This window comes from Pongo abelii, chromosome 3 (assembly GCF_028885655.2).
Source record: "Pongo abelii isolate AG06213 chromosome 3, NHGRI_mPonAbe1-v2.0_pri, whole genome shotgun sequence".
Lineage (NCBI taxonomy): Eukaryota > Metazoa > Chordata > Mammalia > Primates > Hominidae > Pongo > Pongo abelii.
In genome coordinates this window covers 180,485,794-180,501,711 of record NC_071988.2, presented here as the reverse complement: position 1 = coordinate 180,501,711, position 15,918 = coordinate 180,485,794, and the positions used below count along the sequence as shown (strand labels likewise).

Here is a 15,918-nt window from a genome sequence, read left to right as displayed (position 1 = left end):
TGTGTTTGCTACTGGTACGTCTTCTTTTGAGAAATGTCTGTTCAGATCTTTTGCCCATTTTAAAATTGGATTATAAGATATTTTTTCCTAGAGAGTTATTTTAGCTCCTTATATATTCTGGTAATTAATCCCTTGTCAGGTAGGTAGTTTGCAAATACTTTCTCCCATTCTGTGGGCTGTCCCTTCATTTCCTTGATTGTTTTCTTCACTGTACAGACACGTTTTAAGTTGATGTGATTACATTTGTTCATTTTTGCTAGAGTTGTCAGTATTTTGTTGAGGATTTTTGCATCTATGTTTATCAGGGATATTCTTTCATTTTTTTTTTTCTTGTAGTGTCCGTGTCTGGCTTTGCTATCAGGGTAATGTTGGCCTCATAGTGACTTTGGAAGTGCTCTTTCTTCTTCACTTTTTTGGGAAGAGTTTGAGAAGGATTGGTTTAATTTTCCTCAAATATTTGGCAGAATTCACCAGTGAAGCCATCAGGTCCTTGGCTTTTCTTTGTTGGGAAGTTTTTAAGCACTGACTTAAAGTCCTTACTTATTATGGTCTGTTCAGATTTTCTATTTCTTCATGAGTCAGTCTTTGTAGGTGCTATGGTTTGAATATTTGTCCCTTTCAAAACTCATGTTGAAACTTTATCCCCAATGTGGCAATATTAAGAGGTTGGGCCTTAAAAAAGTGATTGGATGATGAGGACTCTGTCTTTGTGAATGGATTAATCTATTAATGGGTTAATGGATTAATGGGTTATCATGGGAGTGGGACTGGTGGCTTCATAAGAAGAGAGATTGGAGCTAGCATGCTCAGCACCCTGGTCATGTGATGCGCTGTACTGCTTCAGAATTCTGCAGAGTCCCCACCATGGAGACTTTCATCAGATGCACCCCCTTGACCCTGGACTTCTCAGCCTCCATAATTGTAGAAAATATATTCCTATTCTTTCTAAATTACCCAGTTTCAGATATTCTATTATAAACAACAGAAAACAAACTAAGATAGTCAGTTGTATGTTTCTAGGAATTTCTTCATTTCTTTTAGGTTATCCAACTTGTTGGAATATAATTTTCAAAGTAGTCTCTTATGATCCTTTGTATTTCTGTGATATCAGTTGTTATATCTCCCTTATCTATAATTTTATTTATGTGAGTCTTTTCTCTGTTTTTATTACTCTCAGTTTTGTTGATATTTTCTTTTGTTCTTCTAGTATCTATTTCATTTATTTCTGTTCTAATCTTTATTTTCTTCCTTCTGCTAACTTTGGGCTTAGGTGTAAAGTTAGGTTGTTCATTAGAGATCTTTCTTTTTTTCTGAATGTAGGTGTTTATTACTATAAACCTCCCTCTTAGATTTGCTTTAGCTGCATTCCATAAGTTTTGATATCTGTATATTTCCATTTTCATTTTTCTCAAGATATTTTTTATGTCCCTTTTGATTTCTTCTTTGATCCACTGGTTGTTTAAAAGTGCATTGTTTAATTTCCATATATTTGTGAATTTCCTGATTTTCCTCCTGGTATTGATTTCTAGTTTCATACTGTTGTGGTCATAAAAGGTACTTGATATTATTTCAGTCTTATTAAATTTGTTAAGACTTGTTTTGTGGCCTAAAGTATGATCTATCCTGGAGGATGCTCTGTGGGTGTCTGAAAAGAATGTGTATTCTACAGCTACTGGATGGAATGTTCTGAATATGTCTGTTAGGTCCATTTGGTCTACAGTTTGCTCATGTCTGCTGTTTCCTTATTGATTTTCTGTTAGATGATGTATCCACTGTTGAAAGTGAGGTACTAAAGTCCCCTACTATTATTGCATTGCTGTCTATATCTTTCAGTTACATTAATATTTGCTTTATATATTTGGGTGCTCTGATATTTGGTGCATAAATATTTATAATTGTTATATCCTCTTGATAAGAGGATACTTTTATAATTATATAATGACCCTCTTGTCTCTTGTGACAGTTTTTGATGTAGAGTCTATTTTGTCTGATGTATTGCCATCCTTGCTCTCTTCTGATTACAATTTGCATAGAATGTCTTTTTCCAGCCCTTCACTTTTAGCCCACATGTGTCCCTAAAGCCGAAGTGAGTTTCTTGAAAGGCAGCATATAGATGGATCTGAAATAAAATATTTTAAAATCTCTTTTGGCCCTAGAGAATCCATTAGCACACAGCCTCACCAATCCATTAGCACACAGCTTTTGCAGTGCTCCAGAGGCAGAGAATTCTAGCAGATGCACATGCATGGGAGTTCAGGGAGACCTACTGGTAGTATAAACTAAGCATGTCAAGGATTCCCTCTCTTACCACTCCTATTCAATGTAGTATTGGAAGTTCTAGCCAGGGCAATCAGGCAAGAGAAAGAAATAAAGCGTATTCAAATAGGAAGAGAGGAAGTCAAATTGTCTCTGTTTGCAGATGACATGATTGCACATTTAGAAAACCCCATCATCTCAGCCCAAAATCTCCTTAAGCTGATAAACAACTTCAGCAAAGTCTCAGGATACAAAATCAATGTGAGAAAATCACAAGCATTCCTATACACCAATAATAGACAAACAGAGAGCCAAATCATGAGTGAACTCCCACTCACAGTTGCTACAAAGAGAATAAAATACCTAGGAGCACAACTTACAAGGGATGTGAAGAACCTCTTCAAGGAGAACTACAAAACACTGCCCAAGGGAATAAGAGAGGACACAAACAAATGGAAGAACATTCCATGCTCATGGATAGGAAGAATCAATATTGTGAAAATGGCCATACTGCCCAAGTAATTTATAGATTCAGTGCTATCCCCATCAAGCTACCATGGACTTTCTTCACAGAATTAGAAAAAACTACTTTTTTTAATTTTTATTTTTAAACTACTTTAAATTTCATATAGAATCAAAAAAGAGCCCACATAGCCAAGACAATCCAAAGCAAAAAGAACAAAGCTGGAGGCATCACACTACTTGACTTCAAACTATATTACAAGGCTACAGTAACCAAAACAGCATGGTACTGGTACCAAAATAGATATATAGACCAATGGAACAGAGCAGAGGCCTCAGAAATAACACCACACATGTACAACCATCTGATCTTTGACAAACCTGACAAAAACAAGCAATGGGGAAAGGATTCCCTATTTAATAAATGGTGCTGGGAAAACTGGCTAGCCATATGCAGAAAATAGAAACTGGATCCCTTCCTCACACTTTATTCAAAATTAACTCAAGATGGATTAAAGGCTTAAACGTAAGACCTAAAACCGTAAAAACCCTGGAAGAAAACCTAGGCATTACCATTCTGGACATAGGGATGGACAAAGACTTCATGACTAAAACACCAAAAGCAATGGTAACAAAAGCCAAAATACACAAATGGAATCTAATCAACCTAAAGAACTTCTGCATAGCAAAAGAAACTATCATTAGAGTGAACAGGCAACCTACAGAATGGGAGAACATTTTTGCAGTCTATCCATCTGACAAAGGTCTAATATCCAGAATCTACAAAGAACTTAAACAAATTTACAAGAAAAAAACAAACAACCCCATCAAAAAGTGGGAGAGAAAGATATGAACAAACATTTCTCAAAAGAAGACATTTATGCAACCAACAAACATATGAAAAAAAGCTCATCATCACTGGTCATTAGAAAAATGCAAATCAAAACCACAATGAGATACCATCTCATTAGAATGGCAATCACTAAAAAGTCAGGAAACAACAGATGCTGGAGAGGATATGGAGAAATAGGAACACTTTTACACTGTTGCTGGGAGTGGAAATTAGTTCAACCAGTGTGGAAGACGGTGTGGCGATTCCTCAAGGATCTAGAACCAGAAATATCATTTGACCCAGCAGTCCCATTACTGGGCATATACCCAAAGGGTTATAAATCATTCTACTATAAAGACACATGCACACATATATTTGTTGCAGCACTATTTACAATAGAAAAGACTTGGAACCAACCGAAATGCCCATCAAGGATAGACTGGATAAAGAAAATGTGGCACATATACACCATGGAATACTATGCAGCCATAAAAAAGGATGAATTCATGTCCTTTGCAGGGACATGGATGGAGCTGGAAGCCATCATTCTCAGCAAACTCAAGACAGAAAACCAAACACCGCATGTTCTCACTCTTAAGTCAGAATTGAACAATGAGAACACGTGGACACAGGGAGGGGAACATCACACACTGGGGCCTGTCAGGGTGTGGGAGACTAGGGGAGGGATAGCAGGAGAAATACTTAATGTAGATGATGGGTCGATGGATGCAGCAAACCACCATGGAACATGTATACCTATGTAACAACCCTGCACGTTATGCACATGTACCCCAGAACTTAAAGTATAATAAAACAAAACAAAACAAAACAAAACAAATAAAAAACTAAGCAAGTTGAGTGTCAAACTAAGTGCAGTGCAAACAGGCTGAGAGGCTCACTTTCTATCTGAACAAGAATTGCTTTGAAAGTGGGCAGTGTCCTTCTAAACCAATGACATACATAGGTACCCTAGCATAATCCTTGTTACTCCTTTCTTTTTATACTAGCTAAACATTTACACTGAAAATGATGACAAAGAGGGAAAGTGAAAAGTAGGATTATTCATAGTTCCTTGTTTTTTCAAACCTTCCTTATTTATCCATAGAGAATATTGGTAGGATGTGATGTATTAAGAAGTGAAATAAGAACAGTTGAGTTAGTTTTGCATAGTGTTTCCATTGTTTTGCTAAGAACAAAATGTGTATTGATGTGTGAGCTATGAAATACAAATCAATTAATTGTGGTCATTTTGTATAAGTTAAATATTCCTATATTTGCATTTAAAATTTGCACTGTACAATACATAGATGAACAGCAAAATTCATTTTAATAATTTAAAATTTTAATTTTTCTTTACCTAGAACAACATTATAGTGCAAATAAAAAACACTGTGACAAGTTGAACAATGAGAACACACGGACACAGGGACAGGAACATCACACACTGGGGCCTATCAGGGGGTGGGGGACACTGTGAGGGAGAGCATTAGAACAAATACCTAATGCATGTGGGGCTTAAAAACCTAGAAGACGGGTTGATGAGTGCAGCAAACCACCATGGCACATGTATACCCATGTAACAAACCTGCAAGTTCTGCACATGTATCCCAGAACGTAAAGTAAAATAAAAGAAAAAAGAAAAAAAATTACCTCCAGTTTCTAATTCAATAAAAAAAAACCCACTGTGACAGAGAGAGAGAAAAAAAGAGAGAGAAGAAATGAAAAAGCTTTATATTTTCGTACCTTTAAAAAATGCTTTCCCCTGCTTTTTGAAAAAGGATTCCCAAATTTTCATTTTGCGCTGGACCCTGCAAATTATGTAGCTAGCCCTGCACCTGTACCAACATTAAGCTGTGCGCAGATGTCAATTTTCCTTTCTCCTTTCTTGGCTCTTACGAGTCAGTACAGGAATGAGGATACAACAGCCACTTTGAAAATCTTGCTCTCCCCAGCAGAATTCATTTAAGACAAATCTTTGAAAAATGCATCAGTTCACAAGCTATTTGATTTCAGAGACCATCTTCTACCTGAACTGTTTAATACACAGATGCTTTTCCCATTGTGAAATTGATGTACTTGTTATGTCTGCATCTCAGAAAGTAGAATTTAATATTTTAAAATGTAAATCAAGTGTTGTTATGAATCTCTGAAAGTGAAAGTATAAAATACTTTGTTTAGGGTTGAGGCATCATCTTGTCTGATAGTTTATTTATAGAAAGTATTAAACATGGCCTAAATATAAAAAGTAAGGAAACATGTCTATTTTCAATAATGTAATATCCTATAACTCTGAGAAATAATGTATTTTATTGGAGATGAGTGTGTAGCATTATGTTAAAATGTTTGAAATAACTTTTGTTGTTTTTATTCAAATTGGCTAGGAAAGAAGAGTTCATTTTCCTCAGTAAACATTTATTGCCTAACTGCCTTAGGACATTATGTTTTACAGCATTTGGCTTATAATAAAGACCTTTGAATTGTCCAGTGTGGTAGGGCTTTTAGCAATTATTGACAACTGCTGCATTTGCTCCTGTCTAGCATTATAGATTATAGAATAAAATACAATGCTTATACTACATAAATAATAACTTTTAGTCAGAAAACTCACTAATAAGTATAAATGTCAGTGACTAACCCTTTTAGTTACTTTACTGTTCAGTTACCTATTTTTTTTGCCTCCTCCTTTTTTTCTGCATTCTTCGATAGCACTCTGCCCTTATTATTATTGGTTGTACCAGGAAACAAATGGTAATATATTTGCTCACTTGTTCATTTAGTTATTAAATCAAAAATGTCTTTGAACTACTTGAATGTAATGTATTTTTGGAACAAGGAAAGGTAAAAATGAAATTTAAAAATTGCAGATTGTCTCCAATAGCAGTCAATCAGTTAATCATCTGACAATTACTTTATGTTCGTTATGTTGCAAGCACTGGGATTCAGGGTTCCTGCTCACAGCGAACTTTCTCTTTCATGTGGGAAATACACCTGTATGGGTGGTTGAGCTAAGTGATTAGAGAAGGCCCTTCTGAGGGTTAATATTTGATCTCTACCCTGAGTGACAAAACGGGGCATTCTCCTATTTGAAAATTTGCCTTCTCTTGCATCCAGTCTTGCGTCTTTCTGCTTCTGCTCTCTGACTGCCAGCTCTTTCTCAGGCTCCCTCTTGGCAACTAATTCTCTTTATGTGTATGAACATTTATATATTTTATGTGTATGGACATATTCTTTTTTTTTTTTTTTTTGAGACGGAGTGTCACTCTGTTGCCCAGGCTGGAGTGCAGTGGTGCAATCTTGGCTCTCTGCGACCTCCGCCTCCCGGGTTCAAGTGATTCTCCTGCCTCAGCCTCCTGAGTAGCTAGGATTACAGGTGTACGCCACCACACCTGGCTAATTTTTGTATTTTTAGTAGAGAAGGGGTTTCACCATGTTGGTCAGGCTGTTCTTGAACTCCTGACCTCATTGTCCGCCCGACTCGGCCTCCCAAAGTGCTGGGATTACAGGCGTGAGCCACCGCGCCCGGCCGTATGGATGGACATATTCTTTAGAGCATGTTTCCTGGATATTTTCATTTCTCAATCTAGATCTCTGGTTCAAAACCTTTTTGGGTAATGAATTTTTGAGAACATGGAGAAAGATACAGGCCTTCTCTCCTGAGGAAAAGAACAGGCTCACAAAAATCTCATGAAATTTCAGGGGATTAAAGGATGCTCCTGAAGATCACTCATGGTACCCACAGGAGTTTGTGGACTGCAAGTTGAGCACCTCTCTTTTACTTGCTCTTTTTGGTCATTTTCAACCATACCTGTGACATTGGCCACCCCGAGAACTCCAAAATCTGTGTTTCAACCTAGCTTTAGTTGTGTATACCTGACTGCATTCTAGACATTTCCACTGCAATTCCCAAAGGCACTTTGATTCAGTGTATCCAAAAGGAATACACATATTCCCCCAATCATCAGCATTCCTTCCTTTTCTTTCCATCTTCTGCCTTCTCCGATATGCCCAGTCTTGGTGAACAGCAGCACCCCTAACTGAGCTGCACAGTTCAGAGTCCTGGAGGTCAACCGGCACTTCTCCCTCTCTCTGTCCTTTTGGAATCCAACATCCTTTCTATTCCAAGAAGCTGCCACATCTTTCTTTCATTAGCAATGCCCTGCAATCCCACTCTCATTGCCTTTATTCGTGCCTTTTAGTTTCTTTTTTGGATATTCTCAGAGAGTTAAAGTGGGACAGAAATCTTGAAGAATATGGTAAATGCTTAGAAAGACTATTAAGAACAATGGGTGAGTCTGTTGATTTGGAATTGCTGACTAGCATTGTGGGTCTAGTCAGTTCTCATTAAGAGGAAATCTCTCCTTTTTGTAGCAAATCCCTCATGAAATAGCAAGGATCAAAAAGTCATTACTGCATAATAGTTTTTTCCTCCTAATTCAAAGACAGTAAGTTTCTCACTGCCTTTTCACTGACCAATTAAACAGGTTCACTTCCTTTATGTTCCATATATTTTCATCTGTATTGCTGTCTTTTGGAGCCTTTCAATATTTTCCTCATATATTTTAATGTTTAATTCAAACCAGATGTTGGATCCTGATAATTTAGTCAATTCAGCATTTATATATTCTTTTTGAGATCTTATGGTAGAAGGGAATTAGGGAATGCTGATTAGATTTATACATAACACAATTCAGCAAAGCAATTTAAAGCACTATAACAGAATGTAATAAAATGCTGAGATGCATATTTTTTTCATGCATCAATATCTGGCATTGAGAAGAGTAGAAAAAAATGAGACTATGCAGATCAGTGATTTTTGGAGTTTCAGGAAAGTCTTAATAAGAAACTATTATGGCAGCTGAAAGAATGTCCAGCCAAGGAGACTCCTTTTATGGTGATTCTTCCACCTGTGCTTTAGCCTTCAGCTGTGCTCTAAGGCACCCCCTTGAGGGAGAACCTGCGCTCGATTTTCCCCTAGGTGGAATGAAATCTGGGCTCCTACCTATCACGTCAACAAGAGCAGTTGTGGTTTCATTTGTTTTATATATATATGTCTTCTCTATAAGATTGTGTTTATATTATAAAGATTGTATTTATATATAAGATTTTATTTAACACAGCATTCCAGGAAAGAAAAATAAGAAAATTATCATTATGGACAATGAATAAAGTTACTCTCCACAGACACACAAAATATTTCTTTTGATGGTTTGAATTCTTTTGTCAAATGTCAAAATGTTAAAATTTCATTATAGATAGCATTATTTGTGTTTACTATATGACTGCATACTGTGCCTGTCTTCAAGTTCTAAGCTTACAAGATTTTGGGTATCAAGTGAAAAATTCATAGCTTTAATTTTGCAGAATCATATACATTGGTAGTGAAAGAAAACCCAAGGAGGTATCAGGCCAGCTTTCTGATTTTGGAGAGTGAGTTATGGATATTTATATTAATATTTTATGGATGTCATATGTGAGGCTCAAAAAAGTAACTTATCCAAGTTGTATTATGACAAGAAGTGATAGTAAAAATTAGATATTTCATGTAGATTTGTGTAGATTTTTCATTTCTCAGAACATATCCTCATCATCAAGTGAAGTATGACTGTATATGCATTTGTTGATCATTGGTAAATTTTGTTTCACAGTTTGATATTAGCAGCAATATTGGTATAACTATCTTTTTATTGTCTACATCAGGGATTATCTGTTTTTGCAGAAATCATATCATTGTTTTCCCCTAAATTTTTTGAATCATTGACCCATCAATTGCTAAGAAAGGAGTGTTAAAATCTCCAAGTATGATCCTGGAATTGTCTATTGCTCCAGTAATTCTCATTTTTTTCTTTATTTATTTTAAAGTCTGTATTAGGTACATACATATTTAGGATTGTTATATCTTCCTGATTTATTGGTTCTTTTAGCATTATGAAATGTCCCTCTTTATTCCAGTAATACTCTTTGTCTTGAAGTCTACCTTATCTCATACTAATATAAACACTCTAGCCTTTCTCATGCCTATAGTTTGCATGGCATTTTTCTCCCAGCTATTTAATTTCAATCTATCAGCATCTTTATATTTAAAGTGCATCTTCTTTTTTTGTTTTGTTTTGATTTTTTGAGACAGGATCACATACTGTCACCCAGGCTGAAGTGCAATGGTGCGAACATGGCTCACTGCAGCCTAAACCGACTGAGCTATGCAGTCTTCCCACCTCAGCCACCCAAATAGGTGGGACTACAGGTGTGTGCCACTACACCCAGCTAATTTATGTTTATTTTTATTTTTTAGAGACTAGGTCTCACTATGTTGCCCAGCCTGGTCTCGAACTCCTAAGCTCAAGTGATCTTTCCGCCTCAGTCTTCCCAAGTGCTAAGATTACCAGCATGAGCCACTGTGCCCAGCCTGCATCTTCTTGAGATAACATGTTTGGTGTTTAAAAAATTCATTCTGACAATCTCTATCTTTTAATTGGGGTGTTTAGTCCAACAACAGCTAATAGAATTACTGGCATGTTTACAATTAGGTCTACCATTTTACTGTTTTCTGTTGTCCCCTCTGCTTCTTTGCTCCTATATTCCACCTTTCTTGCTTCCTTTTAGATTAATTGAATATTTTTAAACTATATTTTATTAGATTTTCAGGGTTTTTTGCATTAGTTTCAATGGTTGCTCATGGAATTACAACACACATTCTTAACTTCTCAGTCTACTTAGAGTTAATATTGTATGGCTTCATGAAAAATGGAGAAACTTTGCGACTCCATAGGTCCATTTATTATAATTTTGATATGTATATGTATTTATTCTATAAACCACACAAAAGAATATTACAGTTTTTGCTTTGAAACCATATGCATTTAAAAAAAATTAGGAGAAAACAATATTCTCTTATATTGACCTAGATGTTTATAGATTCTCGTGCTTTTCATTCCATCTTGAAAATCTGGATTTTTATCAGGTATGATTTTTCTTCAGCCAAAAGAGCTTCTTTTTTTCTTTTTTTTTGAGACAGTCTCACGAAAGAGCTTCTTTAACATTTGTTTCATTGCAGAGCTGCTGGTGATGAACCCTGCTAATTTTATTTTTATCTGGACATGTCTTTATTTTCATTTTTAAAAAATATTGAATCATTGTTCAAATTTGTTCAAATAATTGTTCAAATATGCTGTTCTTTTCCTGGCTGTTTTCAAGATTTTCTCTTTACTTTTTGGTTCTGTGGTTTGAATATGGTATGCCTAGATGTGGTTATCTTAAATTCACACTGCTTAGGGTTTTCCGTGCTTCTTGAATCTGTAAACATGTTCTCCATAAAATTTGGGAGCTATTCATCCATTATGTCACCAAATATTTTTTTCTGTCCCATTTGCTGCTTCTAGGATCGATCATAATTTCCCATGTGTGAGATCTTTTGATATGTCCCTCACACTGTTTGAAAGTTCCCTGGGAAGTCTAGCTGGTTACCAACATCTTCAAATTAGAGCATTTATCTAGAAACACCAGTTGAAATTAATATTTCCCTTTTTGCTCTGGATATTAGAAAGCTGCAAAAACAATATTAAGGCTCAATCACAGAAAATATATGAAACATATTTGACTCCTTTCCACACTTAAATTTTCAGTCTCCATTTTATTAACCCTGTAATACTGTTTTGTTACTATTTTGCAAGCCATCTTTATTTTGGAAGAGCCATAGTATAAAAAGTATGTAACATACAGTAAATGCCTATGAAGAAAATGAAAGCCTCCCCTCAAAAACCTACAGAAAATAATTCCGAATTGCCCAATTAATAAAAATCCATGAGTGCTACAGTTCAGGTGTTTCTTCCCCTCCAAATCTCATGTTGAAATTTGATCCCCAATATAGGAGATCAAATGAGAGGTGTTTGGGGCATGGAGGTGGATCCCTTATGAATATTAATACCCTCTCTAAGGGTAGGGGTGAGTGAGTTCTCAGTCTATTAGCTCCTCCAAGAACTGATTGTTAAAAAGAATCAGACACCTCCCCACTCTCTCTCTTGCTTCCTCTCTTGCTTGGGATCTCTGTGCATTGCCCGTCACCCTCCGCCATAAGTGGAAGGAGCCTGAAGCGCTCGCCAGAAGCGATGCTTGTGCCATGCTTCTTGTTCCGCCTGCAGAACAATGAGCCAAATAAACCTCTTTTCTTTATAAATTACCCAGCTTCAGGTATTTCTTTAAAAGAACATACTAAATGAACTAAGACAGTGAGAATCTCACCAAAATTAAAATATAGTTAAATATTCATCTAAGGAGCATTATATGCATTAAAATATTACATTTACTATGTTAGATAAGAGATTAGCAAGCTTTAATCCTGGCCTTGAAAGAATTTAAAATTGAGAGAAACTTAAAATATACATATACAATAATTTTGTAATAAATTTATATAAACAACAAATTTGTAATATAAAGCACGGTGACCTTTGTTTTTATAAATAGGAAGCAAAGCTCTGTTGAGTGAAGAGAAGAAATGATGAGGAACTGGCATTTGAGGTGGATCTGAAATAATGTGTAAGATTTGGACAGATGGAGAAGTCAGCAAGTCACATGGTGACCTATATTATGAAGTTAGCAGAATCTGAGGATTGGGAGCTGACCAAGAATGTGGAGTGGGTTGTTAAGTTAGCAGAGAATATGACTAAAATAGAGAAAGAAGAACTAAAGAGCTATGCTGCACTGAATATCAGGAACAACCTCACAGTAGATGGGTAGCAGAGAGCTTAAAATCTTGGAATCTGAGCTAAGTTGAAGACCAAATGGCACCATCTCTTATGAATGTGTTGTTATAGTGGGTATTGTTGTTGGTGGGTTGTGTGTGTATGTGTACAGTTATAAGAAAGAAGACTAGACAAATGCTGTTGGTAGTATACTTAGTACTCCAGCTGGCTTTTATTTGCCCCTAGTACCACATAACGCTCCTCCAATGCACCAAATGGAACAGTCTCAGTAACTTCTGTTGGATAGACAATTTTGGTTGCAGCTAAGGTAAAGAAGAAAGGAGAAAGGAGAGAGAGAGAGAGAGAGACAGAGAGAGAGAGAGAGAGAAAGAGAAAGAAAGAAAGAAAGAAAGAAAGAAGAAATAAAGTTAGACAAATAGGTTGGGAGTAGACTGTTGCAGACTTCATTACTTTTTTAAAATATATTTTTAATTTATATAAAAAATAAAACGTGTATGGCTGATAATCAAAAAGTAGCTAAGGGCTTATGATGAAATGTTCTCAGTTATATCTCTTTTCTTTTTCTTTTTCTTTTTTTAGAGACGGAGTTTCACTCTTGTTGCCCAGGCTGGAGTGCAATGGCGCGATCTTGGCTCACTGCAACCTCCACCTTCTGAGTTTAAGTGATTCTCCTGTCTCAGCCTCCCAAGTAGCTGGGATTACAGGCGCCTGCCACCATGCCCAGCTAATTTTTGTATTTTTAGTAGAGACAGGGTTTCACCACATTGGCCAGGCTGGTCTCGAACTCTTGACCTCAGGTGATCCACCTGCTTCGGCCTCCCAAAGTGTTGGGATTACAGGTGTGAGCCACTGTGCCCGGCCTATATCTCTTTCAATTATCTACTTCCTCTATTGGAGAGGTAGCTGTTTTTATTTTTTAAATTTTATTTATTTTTTGAGATTGCTATTTTTAAACTTTTTCTTCTAGCAGTTTCAACCTACCACCATATACTATGCACATATTACTTAATTTAAACATGATCTATTAGTTTCTGCCATGATAGATAAAATTTAGCATACTTTTTCAAAACTTACTAAATTTCCTTTCCCCACACCAATATCATAATTACTATACTTCTATTCCTCTTAATAAATTTCAATAATTTTTAAAATTCTTGTTCCATGAACTATGTGCAATAAATCTTGAATCCTCACATTCTAATGTGACTTAACTTCACCTTTTCTTTCTTTCATTCACCAAAATTTGTACATTTTAACTTTCACTTTAAATTGTTAAGGTTGATAAGATATAAATTCTATTTGGTAATCCTATTTCTTTTGGATTTTTGTCTAGTAATTGATTATGAATTTTGCAAGTCAGTAAATATGCACTGTGCATTTTGTTATTGCTGTGCAATTACTTTTGCTCTGGCTATCAGTATTGTATGATTATGTTGTCTTTTTAAGCATCTTTTAATTTTTTTATGAAGATTTTATTTATATTTCAAATTTATTGCACTGACTTTTTATTACATTCTGAAGTTGTTGGTAACTTCTCAAGAATAATATCACATCTTTAATTTTTTTTCAGTTAGCTTCTTCCTGGAATCCTGAATCTTCCTGCTACAGGATTTAGAGTGAGTTTATACCTATTATACTCCTTCATATAATTTTAAGAGATCATGATAAAGAATGAAGATAAATACTTGTGGCTACTCTTCTGTTTTGACCTTTGTAATTCCTTGACTGTTACTGAAGTAAGAGGATGCTTGCTAGAAGCTAAATCCAACCTAGCTTCTTTTTGGATATCTCAGGCTTCTCAAACTTTGTATTTATGAAACAGATTTCATTTATCTACCCAGCTCCTAGCCCAACCTTCACCTCTTTAAAATGCAAATGTTTTGGAAGAGGCTGTATAGCCAAGACAATCCTAAGCAATAAGAACAAAGCTGGAGGCACCTCACTACCTGACTTCAAACTATATTACAAGGCTACAGTAACCAAAACAGCATGGTACTGGTACCAAAACAGATATATAGACCAATGGAACAGAACAGAGGCCTCAGAAATAACACCACACATCTACGACCATCTGATCTTTGACAAACCTACAAAAACAAGCAATGGGGAAAGAATTCCCTATCTAATAAATGGTGCTGGGAAAAATGCCTAGCCATATGCAGAGAATAGAAATTGGACCCCTTCCTTATACCTTATACAAAAATTAACTCAAGATGGATTAAAGACTTAAATGTAAAACTCAAAACCATAAAACCCTAGAAAAAAACCTAGGCAATACCATTCAGGACATAGGCATGGGGCAAAGACTTAACGACTAAAACACTAAAAGCAATTGCAACAAAAGCCAAAATTGACAAATGGGATCTAATTACACTAAAGAGCTTCTGCACAGCAAAAGAAACTATCATCAGAGTAAACAGGCAACCTACAGAATGGGAGAAAATTTTTGCAAGTTACTCATCTGACAAAGGTCTAATATCAAGAATCTATAAGGAAATTCAACAAATTTACAAGAAAAAAACAAACAACCTGATCAAAAAGTGGGCAAAGGATATGAACAGACACTTCTCAAAAGAAGACATTATTGCAACCAACAAACATATGAAAAAAAGCTCATCATCACTGGTCATTAGAGGAAAGCAAATCAGAACCACAATGAGATACCATCTCATTAGAATGGTGATTATTAAAAAGTCAGGAAACAACAGATGCTGGCAAGGCTGTGGAGGAATAGGAATGCTTTTACACTGTTGGTGGGAATGTAAATTAGTTCAACCATTGTGGAAGACAGTGTGGCAATTCCTCAAGGATCTAGAACCAGAAATATCATTTGACCCAGTAATCCCATTACTGAGTATATACCCAAAGGATTATAAATCATTCTACTATGAGGACATATGCACACATATATGTATTGCAGCACTATTTACGATAGCAAAGACTTGGAACCAACCAAAATGCCCATCAATCATAGACTGGATAAAGAAAATGTGGCACATATACACCACGGAATACTATGCAGCCATAAAAAAGAATGAGTTCATGTCCTTTGCAGAGACATGGATAAAGCTGGAAGCCATCATTCTCAGCAAACTAACACAGGAAGAGAAAACCAAACACTGCATGTTCTCACTCATAAGTGGGAGTTGAACAATGAGAACATATGAACACAGGGAGGGGAACGTCACACACCGGGGCCTGTCAGGGGTTGGGGAGCAAGGGGAGGGAGAACATTAGGACAAATATCTAATGCATGCAGGGCTTAAAACCTAGATGACGGTTGATAGATGCAGTAAACCACCGTGGCACATGTATATCTATGTAACAGACCTGAACATTCTGGACATGTATCCCAGAAGTTAAAGTAAAATTTAAAAAATAAATAAATAAAATATAAAAGAAAAAGAAAAAATGCAAATGTTTTGGAATGGATTAAATTTCTCTCAATGTCAAGCTGCTTTCTTTTTGTTTTGTGTTCTTTTCTTTTTTTTTTTTTCCTTTTTTTTTTCTTTTCTTTTCTTTTCTTTTTTTTTTTTTTGAGACAGAATCTCCCTCTGTCACCCAGGCTGGAGTGCAGGGGCTCCATCTTGGCTCACTGCAACCTCTGCCTCCTGGGTTCAAGTGATTCTCCTGCCTCAGCCTCCCAAGTACAGGTATGCACCACCACCTCTG

The 15,918-nt window shown here is 36.0% G+C and overlaps 1 long non-coding RNA gene across 1 annotated transcript in view; it reads left to right on the top strand.

The window, feature by feature from the left end:
- Positions 1-14,771, top strand: part of LOC134761313 (uncharacterized) — a 48,793-nt gene extending 34,022 nt beyond the window's left edge. Inside the window, exon 2 of the long non-coding RNA XR_010139811.1 lies at positions 13,817-14,771. This is a non-coding gene — a long non-coding RNA (uncharacterized LOC134761313). The remainder of the gene's footprint in view (positions 1-13,816) is intronic.
- The last annotated feature ends 1,147 nt before the right edge of the window (positions 14,772-15,918 follow it).